At 49.6% G+C, this 11,594-nt stretch overlaps 1 protein-coding gene across 2 annotated transcripts in view; it reads right to left on the reverse strand.

Annotated features, from left to right (window-relative positions):
* The window catches only part of LOC138307123 (uncharacterized), a 46,534-nt gene extending 35,422 nt beyond the window's left edge, over window positions 1–11,112 (reverse strand). For both annotated transcript variants that reach the window (XM_069247764.1, XM_069247757.1), the window contains exon 1: window positions 10,950–11,112. The gene's annotated coding sequence lies outside the window, so the exon portion shown is untranslated. The remainder of the gene's footprint in view (window positions 1–10,949) is intronic.
* Between the last annotated feature and the right edge of the window lie 482 nt (window positions 11,113–11,594).

An 11,594-nucleotide genomic window follows, 5' to 3' on the forward strand; every position in this document is an offset into this window, starting at 1 on the left:
CATCTATGGTCAGTGATTGTCAGTGAGGAGGTCAGTGATGGCCAGTGAGGACGTTTGTGGCGGTCAGTGAGGAAGTCTGTGGTGATCAGTGAGGATGTCTGGTGGTCAGTAAGGTGGTCTGTGGTGGTCAGTAAGGTGGTCTGTGGTTATCATTGATGACGTCTGTGGTGGTCATTGAGGAGGTCTGTGGTGGTCATTGAGAAGGTCTGTTGTGGTCAGTGAGGAGGTCTGTGGTGGTCAGTGAGGACGTTTGTGATGGTCAGTGAGGAAGTCTGTGGTGATCAGTGAGGATGTCTGTTGGTCAGTGAGGAGGTCTGTGGTGGTCAGTGAGGACGTTTGTGATGGTCAGTGAGGAAGTCTGTGGTGATCAGTGAGGATGTCTGTTGGTCAGTAAGGTGGTCTGTGGTGGTCAGTGAGGAGGTATGTGGTGGTCATTGAGGTGGTCTGTGGTGGTCAGTGAGGAGTTCAGTGATGGTCAGTGAGGAGGTCAGTGATGGTCAGTGAGGTGGTCAGTGATGGACATTGAGGAGGTCTGTGGTGGTCAGTGAGGAGGTCTGTGGTGGTCATTGAGGAGGTCTGTGGTGGTCAGTGAGGACGTCTGTGGTGGTCATTGAGGACGTCTGTGGTGGTGAGTGAGGACGTCTGTGGTGGTCAGTGAGATGGTCTGTGGTGGTCAATGAGGAGTTCAGTGATGGTCAGTGAGGAGGTCAGTGATGTTCAGTGAGGATGTCTGTGGTGGTCATTGAGGAGGTCTGTGGTAGACAGTGAGGACATCTGTGGTGGACAGTGAGGACAGGACGTCTTTGGTGGTCATTGAGGAGGTCTGTGGTAGACAGTGAGGACATCTGTGGTGGTCAGTGAGGACGTCTGTGGTTGTCAGTGAGGTCAGTGATAGTCAGTGAGGATGTCTGTAGTGGTCAGTGAGGAGGTCTGTGGTGGTCAGGGAGGACGTCTGTGGTGGTCAGTGAGATGGTCTGTGGTGGTCAGTGAGGAGTTCAGTGATGGTCAGTGAGGAGGTCAGTGATGTTCAGTAAGGAGGTCTGTGGTGGTCATTGAGGAAGTCTATGGTAGACAGTGAGGACATCTGTGGTATACAGTGAGGACAGGACGTCTTTGGTGGTCATTGAGGAGGTCTGTGGTAGACAGTGAGGACATCTGTGGTGGACAGTGAGGACGTCTTTGGTCGTCAGTGAGGACGTTTGTGGTGGTCACTTAGGATGTCTGTGGTAGTCAGTGTGGAGGTCTGTAGTGGTCAGTGAGGAGGTCTGTGGTGGTCAGTGAGGACGTTTGTGGTGGTCATTGAGGACGTCTGTGGTGGTCAGTGAGGACGTTTGTGGTTGTCACTGAGGATGTCTGTGGTGGTGAGTGAGTAGGTCTGTGCTGGTGAGTGAGGACGTCTGTGATGGTGAGTGATTACGTCTGTGGTGGTCAGTGAGGAGGTCAGTGATGGTCTGTGAGGAGGTCAGTGATGGTCAGTGAGGAGGTCTGTGGTGGTCAGTGAAGAGATCTGTGGTGGTCAGTGAGGAGGTCTGTGGTGGCCAGTGAGTAGGTCTGTGGTGGTCATTGAGGAGGTCTGTGGTGGTCAGTGAGGAGTTCAGTGATGGTCAGTGAGGAGGTCATTTTTGAGGTCTGTGGTGGTCAGTGAGGAGGTCTGAGGTGGTTATTGAGGAGGTCTGTGGTGGTCATTGAGGAGGTCTGTGGTGGTCATTTTGGAGGTCTGTGGTGGTCAGTGAGGAGTTCAGTGATGGTCAGTGAGAAGGTGAGTGATGGTCAGTGAGGTGGTCAGTGATGGACAGTGAGGAGGTCTGTGGTGGTCCGTGTGGAGATCTGTTGTAGTGAGTGAGGACGTCTGTGTTGGTCATTGAGGTGGTCTGTGGTGGTCAGTGAGGACGTCTGTGGTGGTCAGTGAGGACGTCTGTGGTGGTCAGTGAGGAGGTCTGTGGTGGTCAGTGAGGACGTCTGTGGTGGTCATTGAGGAGGTCTGTAGTGGACAGTGAGGACATCTGTGATGGTCAGTGAGGAGTTCAGTGATGGTCAGTGAGGAGGTCAGTGATGTTCAGTGAGGACGTCTGTGGTGGTCAGTGAGGAGGTCAGTGATGGTCTGTGAGGAGGTCAGTGATGGTCAGTGAGGAGGTCAGTGATGTTCAGTGAGGAGGTCTGTGGTGGTCATTGAGGAGGTCTATGGTAGACAGTGAGGACATCTGTGGTATACAGTGAGGACAGGACGTCTTTGGTGGTAATTGAGGAGGTCTGTGGTAGACAGTGAGGACATCTGTGGTGGACATTGAGGACGTCTTTGGTGGTCAGTGAGGACGTTTGTGGTGGTCACTTAGGATGTCTGTGGTAGTCAGTGTGGAGGTCTGTAGTGGTCAGTGAGGAGGTCTGTGGTGGTCAGTGAGGACGTTTGTGGTGGTCATTGAGGACGTCTGTGGTGGTCAGTGGGGACGTTCGTGGTTCTCACTGAGGATGTCTGTGGTGGTGAGTGAGTAGGTCTGTGCTGGTGAGTGAGGACGTCTATGGTGGTGAGTGATGACGTCTGTGGTGGTCAGTGAGGAGGTCAGTGATGGTCTGTGAGGAGGTCAGTGATGGTCAGTGAGGAGGTCTGTGGTGGTCAGTGAGGAGATCTGTGGTGGTCAGTGAGAAGGTCTGTGGTGGCCAGTGAGTAGGTCTGTGGTGGTCATTGAGGAGGTCTGTGGTGGTCAGTGAGGAGTTCAGTGATGGTCAGTGAAGACGTCTGTGGTGGTCAGTGAGGACGTCTGTGGTGGTCAGTGAGGAGGTCTGAGGTGGTTATTGAGGAGGTCTGTGGTGGTCATTGAGGAGGTCTGTGGTGGTCATTTTGGAGGTCTGTGGTGGTCAGTGAGGAGTTCAGTGATGGTCAGTGAGAAGGTGAGTGACTGAGTGATGGTCAGTGAGGTGGTCAGTGATGGACAGTGAGGAGGTCTGTGGTGGTCCGTGTGGAGATCTGTTGTAGTGAGTGAGGACGTCTGTGTTGGTCATTGAGGTGGTCTGTGGTGGTCAGTGAGGACGTCTGTGGTGGTCAGTGAGGAGGTCTGTGATGGTCATTGAGGAGGTCTGTGGTGGTCAGTGAGGAGGTCTGTGGTGGTCATTGAGGTCTGTGGTGGTGAGTGAGTACATCTGTGGTGGACAGTGAGGACGTCTGTGGTGGTCAGTGATGAGTTCAGTGATGGTCAGTGAGGAGGTCAGTGATGTTCAGTGAGGAGGTCTGTGGTGGTCATTGATGACGTCTGTGGTGGTCAGTGAGGAGGTCAGTGATGGTCTGTGAGGAGGTCTGTGGTGGTGAGTGAGGACGTCTGTGGTGGTCAGTGATGACGTCTGTGGTGGTCAGTGAGGAGTTCAGTGATTGTCTGTGAGGAGGTCAGTGATGGTCAGTGAGGAGATCTGTGGTGGTGAGTGAGGACGTCTATGGTGGTTAGTGAGGACGTCTGTGGTGGTCATTGAGGAGGTCTTTGGTGGTCAGTTAGGAGGTCAGTGATGGTCAGTGAGGAGGTCTGTGGTGGTCAGTGAGGACGTCTGTGGTGGTCAGTGAGAAGGTCTGTGGTGGTCAGTGAGATGGTCAGTGATGGTCAGTGAGGACGTCTGTGGTGGTCAGTGAGAACTTCTGTGGTTGTCAGTAAGGACCTCTGTGGTGGTCAGTGAGGACGTCTGTGGTAGTCAGTGAGGAGGTCTGTAGTGGTCAGTGAGGACGTCTGTGGTGGTCAGTGAGGACGTCTTTGGTAGTCAGTGAGGACGTCTGTAGTGGTCAGTGAGGACGTCTGTGGTGGCCATGGAGGACGTCTGTGGTGGTCAGTAGGGTGGTCTGTGGTGGTCATGGAAGACGTCTGTGGTGGTCAGTGAGGACGTTTGTGGTGGTCAGTGAGGACGTATGTGGTGGTCAGTGAGGACGTTTGTGGTGGACAGGTAGGACGTTTGTAGTGGTCAGTATTATGGTCTGTGGTGGTACGTCTGTGGTGGCCATGGAGGACGTCTGTTGTGGTCAGTGAGGACGTCTTTGGTAGTCAGTGAGGACGTCTGTGGTGGTCAGTGAGGACGTCTGTGGTGGTCAGTGAGGACGTCTGTGGTGGTCAGTAAAGTGGTCTGTGGTGGTCATGGAAGACGTCTGTGGTGGTCAGTGAGGACGTTTGTGGTGGACAGTGAGGACGTATGTGGTGGTCAGTGAGGACGTCTATGGTGGTCATTAAGGTGGTCTGTGGTGGTCAGGGAGGACGTCTGTAGTGGTCAGTGAGGACGTTTGTGGCGGTCAGTGAGGACGTCTGTGGTGGACAGGGAGGACGTTTGTGGTGGTCAGGGAGGACGTCAGTAGTGGTCATTGAGGACGTCTGTGGTTGTCAGTGAGGACGTCTGTGGTTGTCAGTGAGGACGTTCGTGGTTGTCAGTGAGGACGTCTGTGGTGGTCAGCGAGGACGTCTGTGGTTGTCAGTGAGGACGTTCGTGGTTGTCAGTGAGGACGTCTGTGGTGGTCAGTGAGGACGTTTGTGGTGGTCAGCGAGGACGTTTGTGGTTGTCAGTGAGGACGTCTGTGGTGGTCAGCGAGGACGTCTGTGGTTGTCAGTGAGGACGTCTGTGGTTGTCAGTGAGGACGTTCGTGGTGGTCAGCGAGGACGTTCGTGGTTGTCAGTGAGGACGTCTGTGGTGGTCAGCGAGGACGTCTGTGGTTGTCAGTGAGGACGTTCGTGGTTGTCAGTGAGGACGTTCATGGTTGTCAGTGAGGACGTTCGTGGTTGTCAGTGAGGACGTCTGTGGTTGTCATTGAAGACGTTCGTGGTTGTCAGTGAGGACGTTCGTGGTTGTCAGTGAGGACGTTCGTGGTAGACAGTGAGGACATCTGTGGTGGACATTGAGGACGTCTTTGGTGGTCAGTGAGGACGTTTGTGGTGGTCACTTAGGACGTCTGTGGTAGTCAGTGTGGAGGTCTGTAGTGGTCAGTGAGGAGGTCTGTGGTGGTCAGTGAGGACGTTTGTGGTGGTCATTGAGGACGTCTGTGGTGGTCAGTGAGGACGTTCGTGGTTGTCACTGAGGATGTCTGTGGTGGTGAGTGAGTAGGTCTGTGCTGGTGAGTGAGGACGTCTGTGGTGGTGAGTGATGACGTCTGTGGTGGTCAGTGAGGAGGTCAGTGATGGTCTGTGAGGAGGTCAGTGATGGTCAGTGAGGAGGTCTGTGGTGGTCAGTGAGGAGATCTGTGGTGGTCAGTGAGGAGGTCTGTGGTGGCCAGTGAGTAGGTCTGTGGTGGTCATTGAGGAGGTCTGTGGTGGTCAGTGAGGAGTTCAGTGATGGTCAGTGAAGACGTCTCTGGTGGTCAGTGAGGACGTCTGTGGTGGTCAGTGAGGAGGTCTGAGGTGGTTATTGAGGAGGTCTGTGGTGGTCATTGAGGAGGTCTATGGTGGTCATTTTGGAGGTCTGTGGTGGTCATTTTGGAGGTCTGTGGTGGTCAGTGAGGAGTTCAGTGATGGTCAGTGAGAAGGTGAGTGACTGAGTGATGGTCAGTGAGGTGGTCAGTGATGGACAGTGAGGAGGTCTGTGGTGGTCCGTGTGGAGATCTGTTGTAGTGAGTGAGGACGTCTGTGTTGGTCATTGAGGTGGTCTGTGGTGGTCAGTGAGGACGTCTGTGGTGGTCAGTGAGGAGGTCTGTGATGGTCATTGAGGAGGTCTGTGGTGGTCAGTGAGGACGTCTGTGGTGGTCATTGAGGTCTGTGGTGGTGAGTGAGTACATCTGTGGTGGACAGTGAGGACGTCTGTGGTGGTCAGTGATGAGTTCAGTGATGGTCAGTGAGGAGGTCAGTGATGTTCAGTGAGGAGGTCTGTGGTGGTCATTGATGACGTCTGTGGTGGTCAGTGAGGAGGTCAGTGATGGTCTGTGAGGAGGTCTGTGGTGGTGAGTGAGGACGTCTATGGTGGTTAGTGAGGACGTCTGTGGTGGTCATTGAAGAGGTCTTTGGTGGTCAGTTAGGAGGTCAGTGATGGTCAGTGAGGAGGTCTGTGGTGGTCAGTGAGGACGTCTGTGGTGGTCAGTGAGAAGGTCTGTGGTGGTCAGTGAGGTGGTCAGTGATGGTCAGTGAGGACGTCTGTGGTGGTCAGTGAGAACTTCTGTGGTTGTCAGTAAGGACCTCTGTGGTGGTCAGTGAGGACGTCTGTGGTAGTCAGTGAGGAGGTCTGTAGTGGTCAGTGAGGACGTCTGTGGTGGTCAGTGAGGACGTCTTTGGTAGTCAGTGAGGACGTCTGTAGTGGTCAGTGAGGACGTCTGTGGTGGCCATGGAGGACGTCTGTGGTGGTCAGTAGGGTGGTCTGTGGTGGTCATGGAAGACGTCTGTGGTGGTCAGTGAGGACGTTTGTGGTGGTCAGTGAGGACGTATGTGGTGGTCAGTGAGGACGTTTGTGGTGGACAGGTAGGACGTTTGTAGTGGTCAGTATTGTGGTCTGTGGTGGTACGTCTGTGGTGGCCATGGAGGACGTCTGTTGTGGTCAGTGAGGACGTCTTTGGTAGTCAGTGAGGACGTCTGTGGTGGTCAGTGAGGACGTCTGTGGTGGCCATGGAGGACGTCTGTGGTGGTCAGTAAGGTGGTCTGTGGTGGTCATGGAAGACGTCTGTGGTGGTCAGTGAGGACGTTTGTGGTGGTCAGTGAGGACGTATGTGGTGGTCAGTGAGGACGTCTATGGTGGTCATTAAGGTGGTCTGTGGTGGTCAGGGAGGACGTCTGTAGTGGTCAGTGAGGACGTTTGTGGCGGTCAGTGAGGACGTCTGTGGTGGACAGGGAGGACGTTTGTGGTGGTCAGGGAGGACGTCAGTAGTGGTCATTGAGGACGTCTGTGGTTGTCAGTGAGGACGTCTGTGGTTGTCAGTGAGGACGTTCGTGGTTGTCAGTTAGGACGTCTGTGGTGGTCAGCGAGGACGTCTGTGGTTGTCAGTGAGGACGTTCGTGGTTGTCAGTGAGGACGTCTGTGGTGGTCAGTGAGGACGTTCGTGGTGGTCAGCGAGGACGTTTGTGGTTGTCAGTGAGGACGTCTGTGGTGGTCAGCGAGGACGTCTGTGGTTGTCAGTGAGGACGTCTGTGGTTGTCAGTGAGGACGTTCGTGGTGGTCAGCGAGGACGTTCGTGGTTGTCAGTGAGGACGTCTGTGGTGGTCAGCGAGGACGTCTGTGGTTGTCAGTGAGGACGTCTGTGGTTGTCAGTGAGGACGTTCGTGGTTGTCAGTGAGGACGTTCGTGGTTGTCAGTGAGGACGTCTGTGGTTGTCATTGAGGACGTTCGTGGTTGTCAGTGAGGACGTTCGTGGTTGTCAGTGAGGACGTTCGTGGTTGTCAGTGAGGACGTCTGTGGTTGTCATTGAGGACGTTCGTGGTTTTCAGTGAGGACGTTCGTGGTTGTCAGTGAGGACGTCTGTGGTGGTCAGTGAGGACGTTTGTGGTTGTCAGTGAGGACGTTCGTGGTTGTCAGTGAGGACGTTCGTGGTTGTCAGTGAGGACGTCTGTGGTTGTCATTGAGGACGTCTTTGGTTGTCATTGAGGACGTCTGTGGTTGTCAGTGAGGACGTTCGTGGTTGTCAGTGAGGACGTTCGTGGTTGTCAGTGAGGACGTTCGTAGTTGTCAGTGAGGACGTTCGTGGTTGTCAGTGAGGACGTCTGTGGTGGTCAGTGAGGACGTTTGTGGTTGTCAGTGAGGACGTCTGTGGTGGTCAGTGAGGACGTTTGTGGTTGTCAGTGAGGACGTCTGTGGTTGTCAGTGAGAACGTCTGTGGTTGTCATTGAGGACGTCTTTGGTTGTCAGTGAGGACGTCTGTGGTTGTCAGTGAGGACGTTCGTGGTTGTCAGTGAGGACGTTCGTGGTTGTCAGTGAGGACGTCTGTGGTGGTCAGTGAGGACGTTTGTGGTTGTCAGTGAGAACGTCTGTGGTTGTCAGTGAGGACGTCTGTGGTGGTCAGTGAGGACGTCTGTGGTTGTCAGTGAGGACGTTTGTGGTGGTCAGTGAGGACGTTTGTGGTTGTCAGTGTGGACGTTTGTGGTGATCAGTGAGGACGTTTGTGGTGGTCAGTGAGGACGTATGTGGTGGTCAGTGAGGACGTCTGTGGTTGTCAGTATAGGCGTTTGGAGTAGTCATTATGGACGCCTTGAGATTACTTTAAGGATATTGTCGTTAGCAGCTCTGATCGAGATTGTGTGATGTAACGATTTTAAATAAAGCTGAAAAGGATGATGGTAATGTATGTCGATACATTGTGCTCAATGACGACCCGGACAATAAACTGTTACCGGATATTATACATTAGCATCCGTGTTTATAATTATAGTTTACTAGAAATCTAGAGGATGCTTCTAAGTGGCCATCCTAAGTGGCGATGTTAGGTGAACTGATGTCTGTGTATGTCCTATCCGACTTTACAGTTTCAACGTATGCAATTGATACGAACGTTTTTATAGAGGCACAAAAGTGAATTGAATTTCGTACTTAAATGTATATACAAAGCTGTTTGTTTAACATGTATATGCCGTGTACACTACACTTCTTACGGCAAACATACCATGTACACTACACTACTGACGGCAAATAACCGTGTACACTACACTACTGAGGGCAAATATACCGTGTACAATTCACTCCTTACGACAATTATACCGTGTACACTACACTTCTAACGGCAAACATACTGTTAACACTACACTACTGACGGCAAAACTGCCGTGTACGCTACACTACTGAGGGCAAATATACCGTGTACACTACAGTACTGACGGCAAATATACTGTGTACACTTCACTACTGACGGCAAATATACTGTGTACACTTCACTACTGACGGCAAATATGCCGTGTACTCTTCAATTCATAGGGCAAATATGCCGTGTCCACTACACTACTGACAATATACATAACTATATTGTTATCGAAAAGACGGCGTCAATCACTGTCCATACAAAACGAAGGGGCGTCAATCTCTGCCCATACAAAACAAGGGGGCGTCAATCACTGCCCAAACAAAAGAAGGCGGCGACAAGAACTACCCATACAAAACAAGACGGCGTCAAGAACTACTCATACAAAACAAGACGGCGTCAAGAACTACTCATACAAAACAAGATGTCGTCAATCACTGTCCATACAAAACAAGGGGGCGTCAATCACTGCCCATACAAAACAAGATGGCGACAAGAACTACTCATACAAAAAAAGACGGCGTCAAGAACTACTCATACAAAACAAGACGGCGTCAAGAACTACAAATACAAAACAAGATGTCGTCAATCACTGTCCATACAAAACAAGGGTGCGTCAATCACTGCCCATACAAAACAAGACGGCGACAAGAACTACCCATACAAAACAAGACGGGGACAATAACTACTCATACAAAACAAGACGGCGTCAAGAACTGCCCATACAAAACAAGACGGCGACAAGAACTGCCCATACAAAACAAGACGGCGACAAGAACTACTCATACAAAACAAGACGGCGACAAGAACTACCCATACAAAACAAGACGGCGACAAGAACTACCCATACAAAACAAGACGGCGACAAGAACTACCCATACAAAACAAGACGGCGACAAGAACTGCCCCTACAGAACAAGACGGCGACAAGAACTACCCATACAAAACAAGACGGCAACAAGAACTGCCCCTACAGAACAAGACGGCGACAAGAACTACCCATACAAAACAAGACGGCGACAAGAACTACCCATACAAAACAAGACGACGACAAGAACTGCCCATACAAAACAAGACGGCGACAAGAACTACCCATACAAAACAAGACGGCGTCAAGAACTGCCCATGCAAGAGGGCGTCAATCACTGTCCATATCAAGCATGAGGGCGTCAATCACTGTCCATATCAAGCAAGAGGGCGTCAATCACTGTCCATACAAGACAAGAATCAAATGGGACGTCATTAACTGCCTCATTGGCATGAATACCAGTACAATAAATCAAATCAAATAATCATAAATGCAATGAATCAAATCAAATGATACAAGTTCACTAAGAATTTAATACAAGAGGTTTTTTTTTACTTATGCAAATACATTGTAGGTTTGCTGATCAAGGAGTAACCAATGATCAACGAATGTAACACCAAAAATTCACTCCTGCCCCCAGGTGATGAGGGGGTGTATGGTACTTGAGTACCAGTGGTAAAGAGCCTATCAGTGTTTTGGTAATTGGCTTGCAAGCTATATGGATTGAACATGTTTTTGTCTAATCGCCAAAGACAATTACTCCAATTAATTAGTTTAATTAATTCATTATTAGTATCAATTTTCGGATTTAACCATATTTCAATTAACAGTAATGAGTGATACATATAGCAATAAAAAGTAGTAAGACGGGAAAGAAAGGGTCGCAAGGGCCTTTAGTCAAATAACATGTTGGATACTTCGGCCGAGTCCTGCATTATGTGTCGAGATGAGTGTGGTTCCCACAGTGGCGGACTGGGGAGGGGGAGAGCGGGGTGATGCAGACACTAGGAATGTCTGACATCTATAAGGCGGAAATTGTAAGTGTACGTACTGCAGAATGACACCAAATAAACAGATATTGGCGGATCAGTCAGTGTCACAATAATACTGGTATAGTGGTTAGTGTCTATTAGGTATACATACCATTGTACTAAGCAGTAACGTCAAAAGTGTCAATAATTAGATTTAAACCGAAAATCATTTTCTCTCAGATATACCAGTTTCTACAATAGTTTAGCACTTATATTTAAAGTTCTACAATAGTTCGGCCATGAAATTGTCAATATTTTACAATTTTATTTCGATTTGATTACTTTCTACAAACAACATACAATATAATCTAATTATGAATGAGTAATAACGTTTAAATTTAATAGTAAGGCTGCTTCGTGTGTACGTATGTCATAATTTTAAAAAGTCAATGTAAAATAAGAAATTACTTATATTATTAGTTATAGTGTAACTTGACCGTCTACTTACCTTCAATATACCTGTGTTGTAAAGATTCTTTGAGCTGCTAATAGTGCCATTAATGAGACAAGGATGTGTGGCTGAGGAAGTTGTGTCTGTGGAAGCACGCGTTCTCCAGCCGTATGTATAGATTGTTTTTATAATGATCAGGAAGTGTAGTCCGCATCTTATATACTACACATTACGCACACAGAATGTATCGTCAAAACAATACATCTGGTATACATATAGTAGGCAACGAATGACGCGGATGTTACTTTATAAAAACGCATTAAAATTGATTATATTTTTAATGTGATTTGTTCATTTTGGTATCATAAGAACCAGTAGATTTATAGGAAAAAACAACAACAACAACAACAAAAAAACAAAAAAAACTCGGCATGTGATAAAACAATTTAATGGTTACCATGGTCTTTATCACAAATCAATACCACTATTTCAGCCCTGCAGGTAGGGCGTTAGAATTGTACTTGCTGCCCCTAATGCATGTTCGAAAAAGAAGATAAAATTAAGGATCTTATCTTTTCTCTTTTTTTCCCTAACTTACAATGTACTTTCTTCTTTAAAACGCCTTCCTTGACACCACCTCGCGTTTGGCTTTCTGTTGAGCGCTCGCCTTATGAGGTAGGCTCTAGGTTCTGCTCGTGCTTA

The sequence above is a fragment of the Argopecten irradians genome, chromosome 1 (genome assembly GCF_041381155.1).
Source record: "Argopecten irradians isolate NY chromosome 1, Ai_NY, whole genome shotgun sequence".
Lineage (NCBI taxonomy): Eukaryota > Metazoa > Mollusca > Bivalvia > Pectinida > Pectinidae > Argopecten > Argopecten irradians.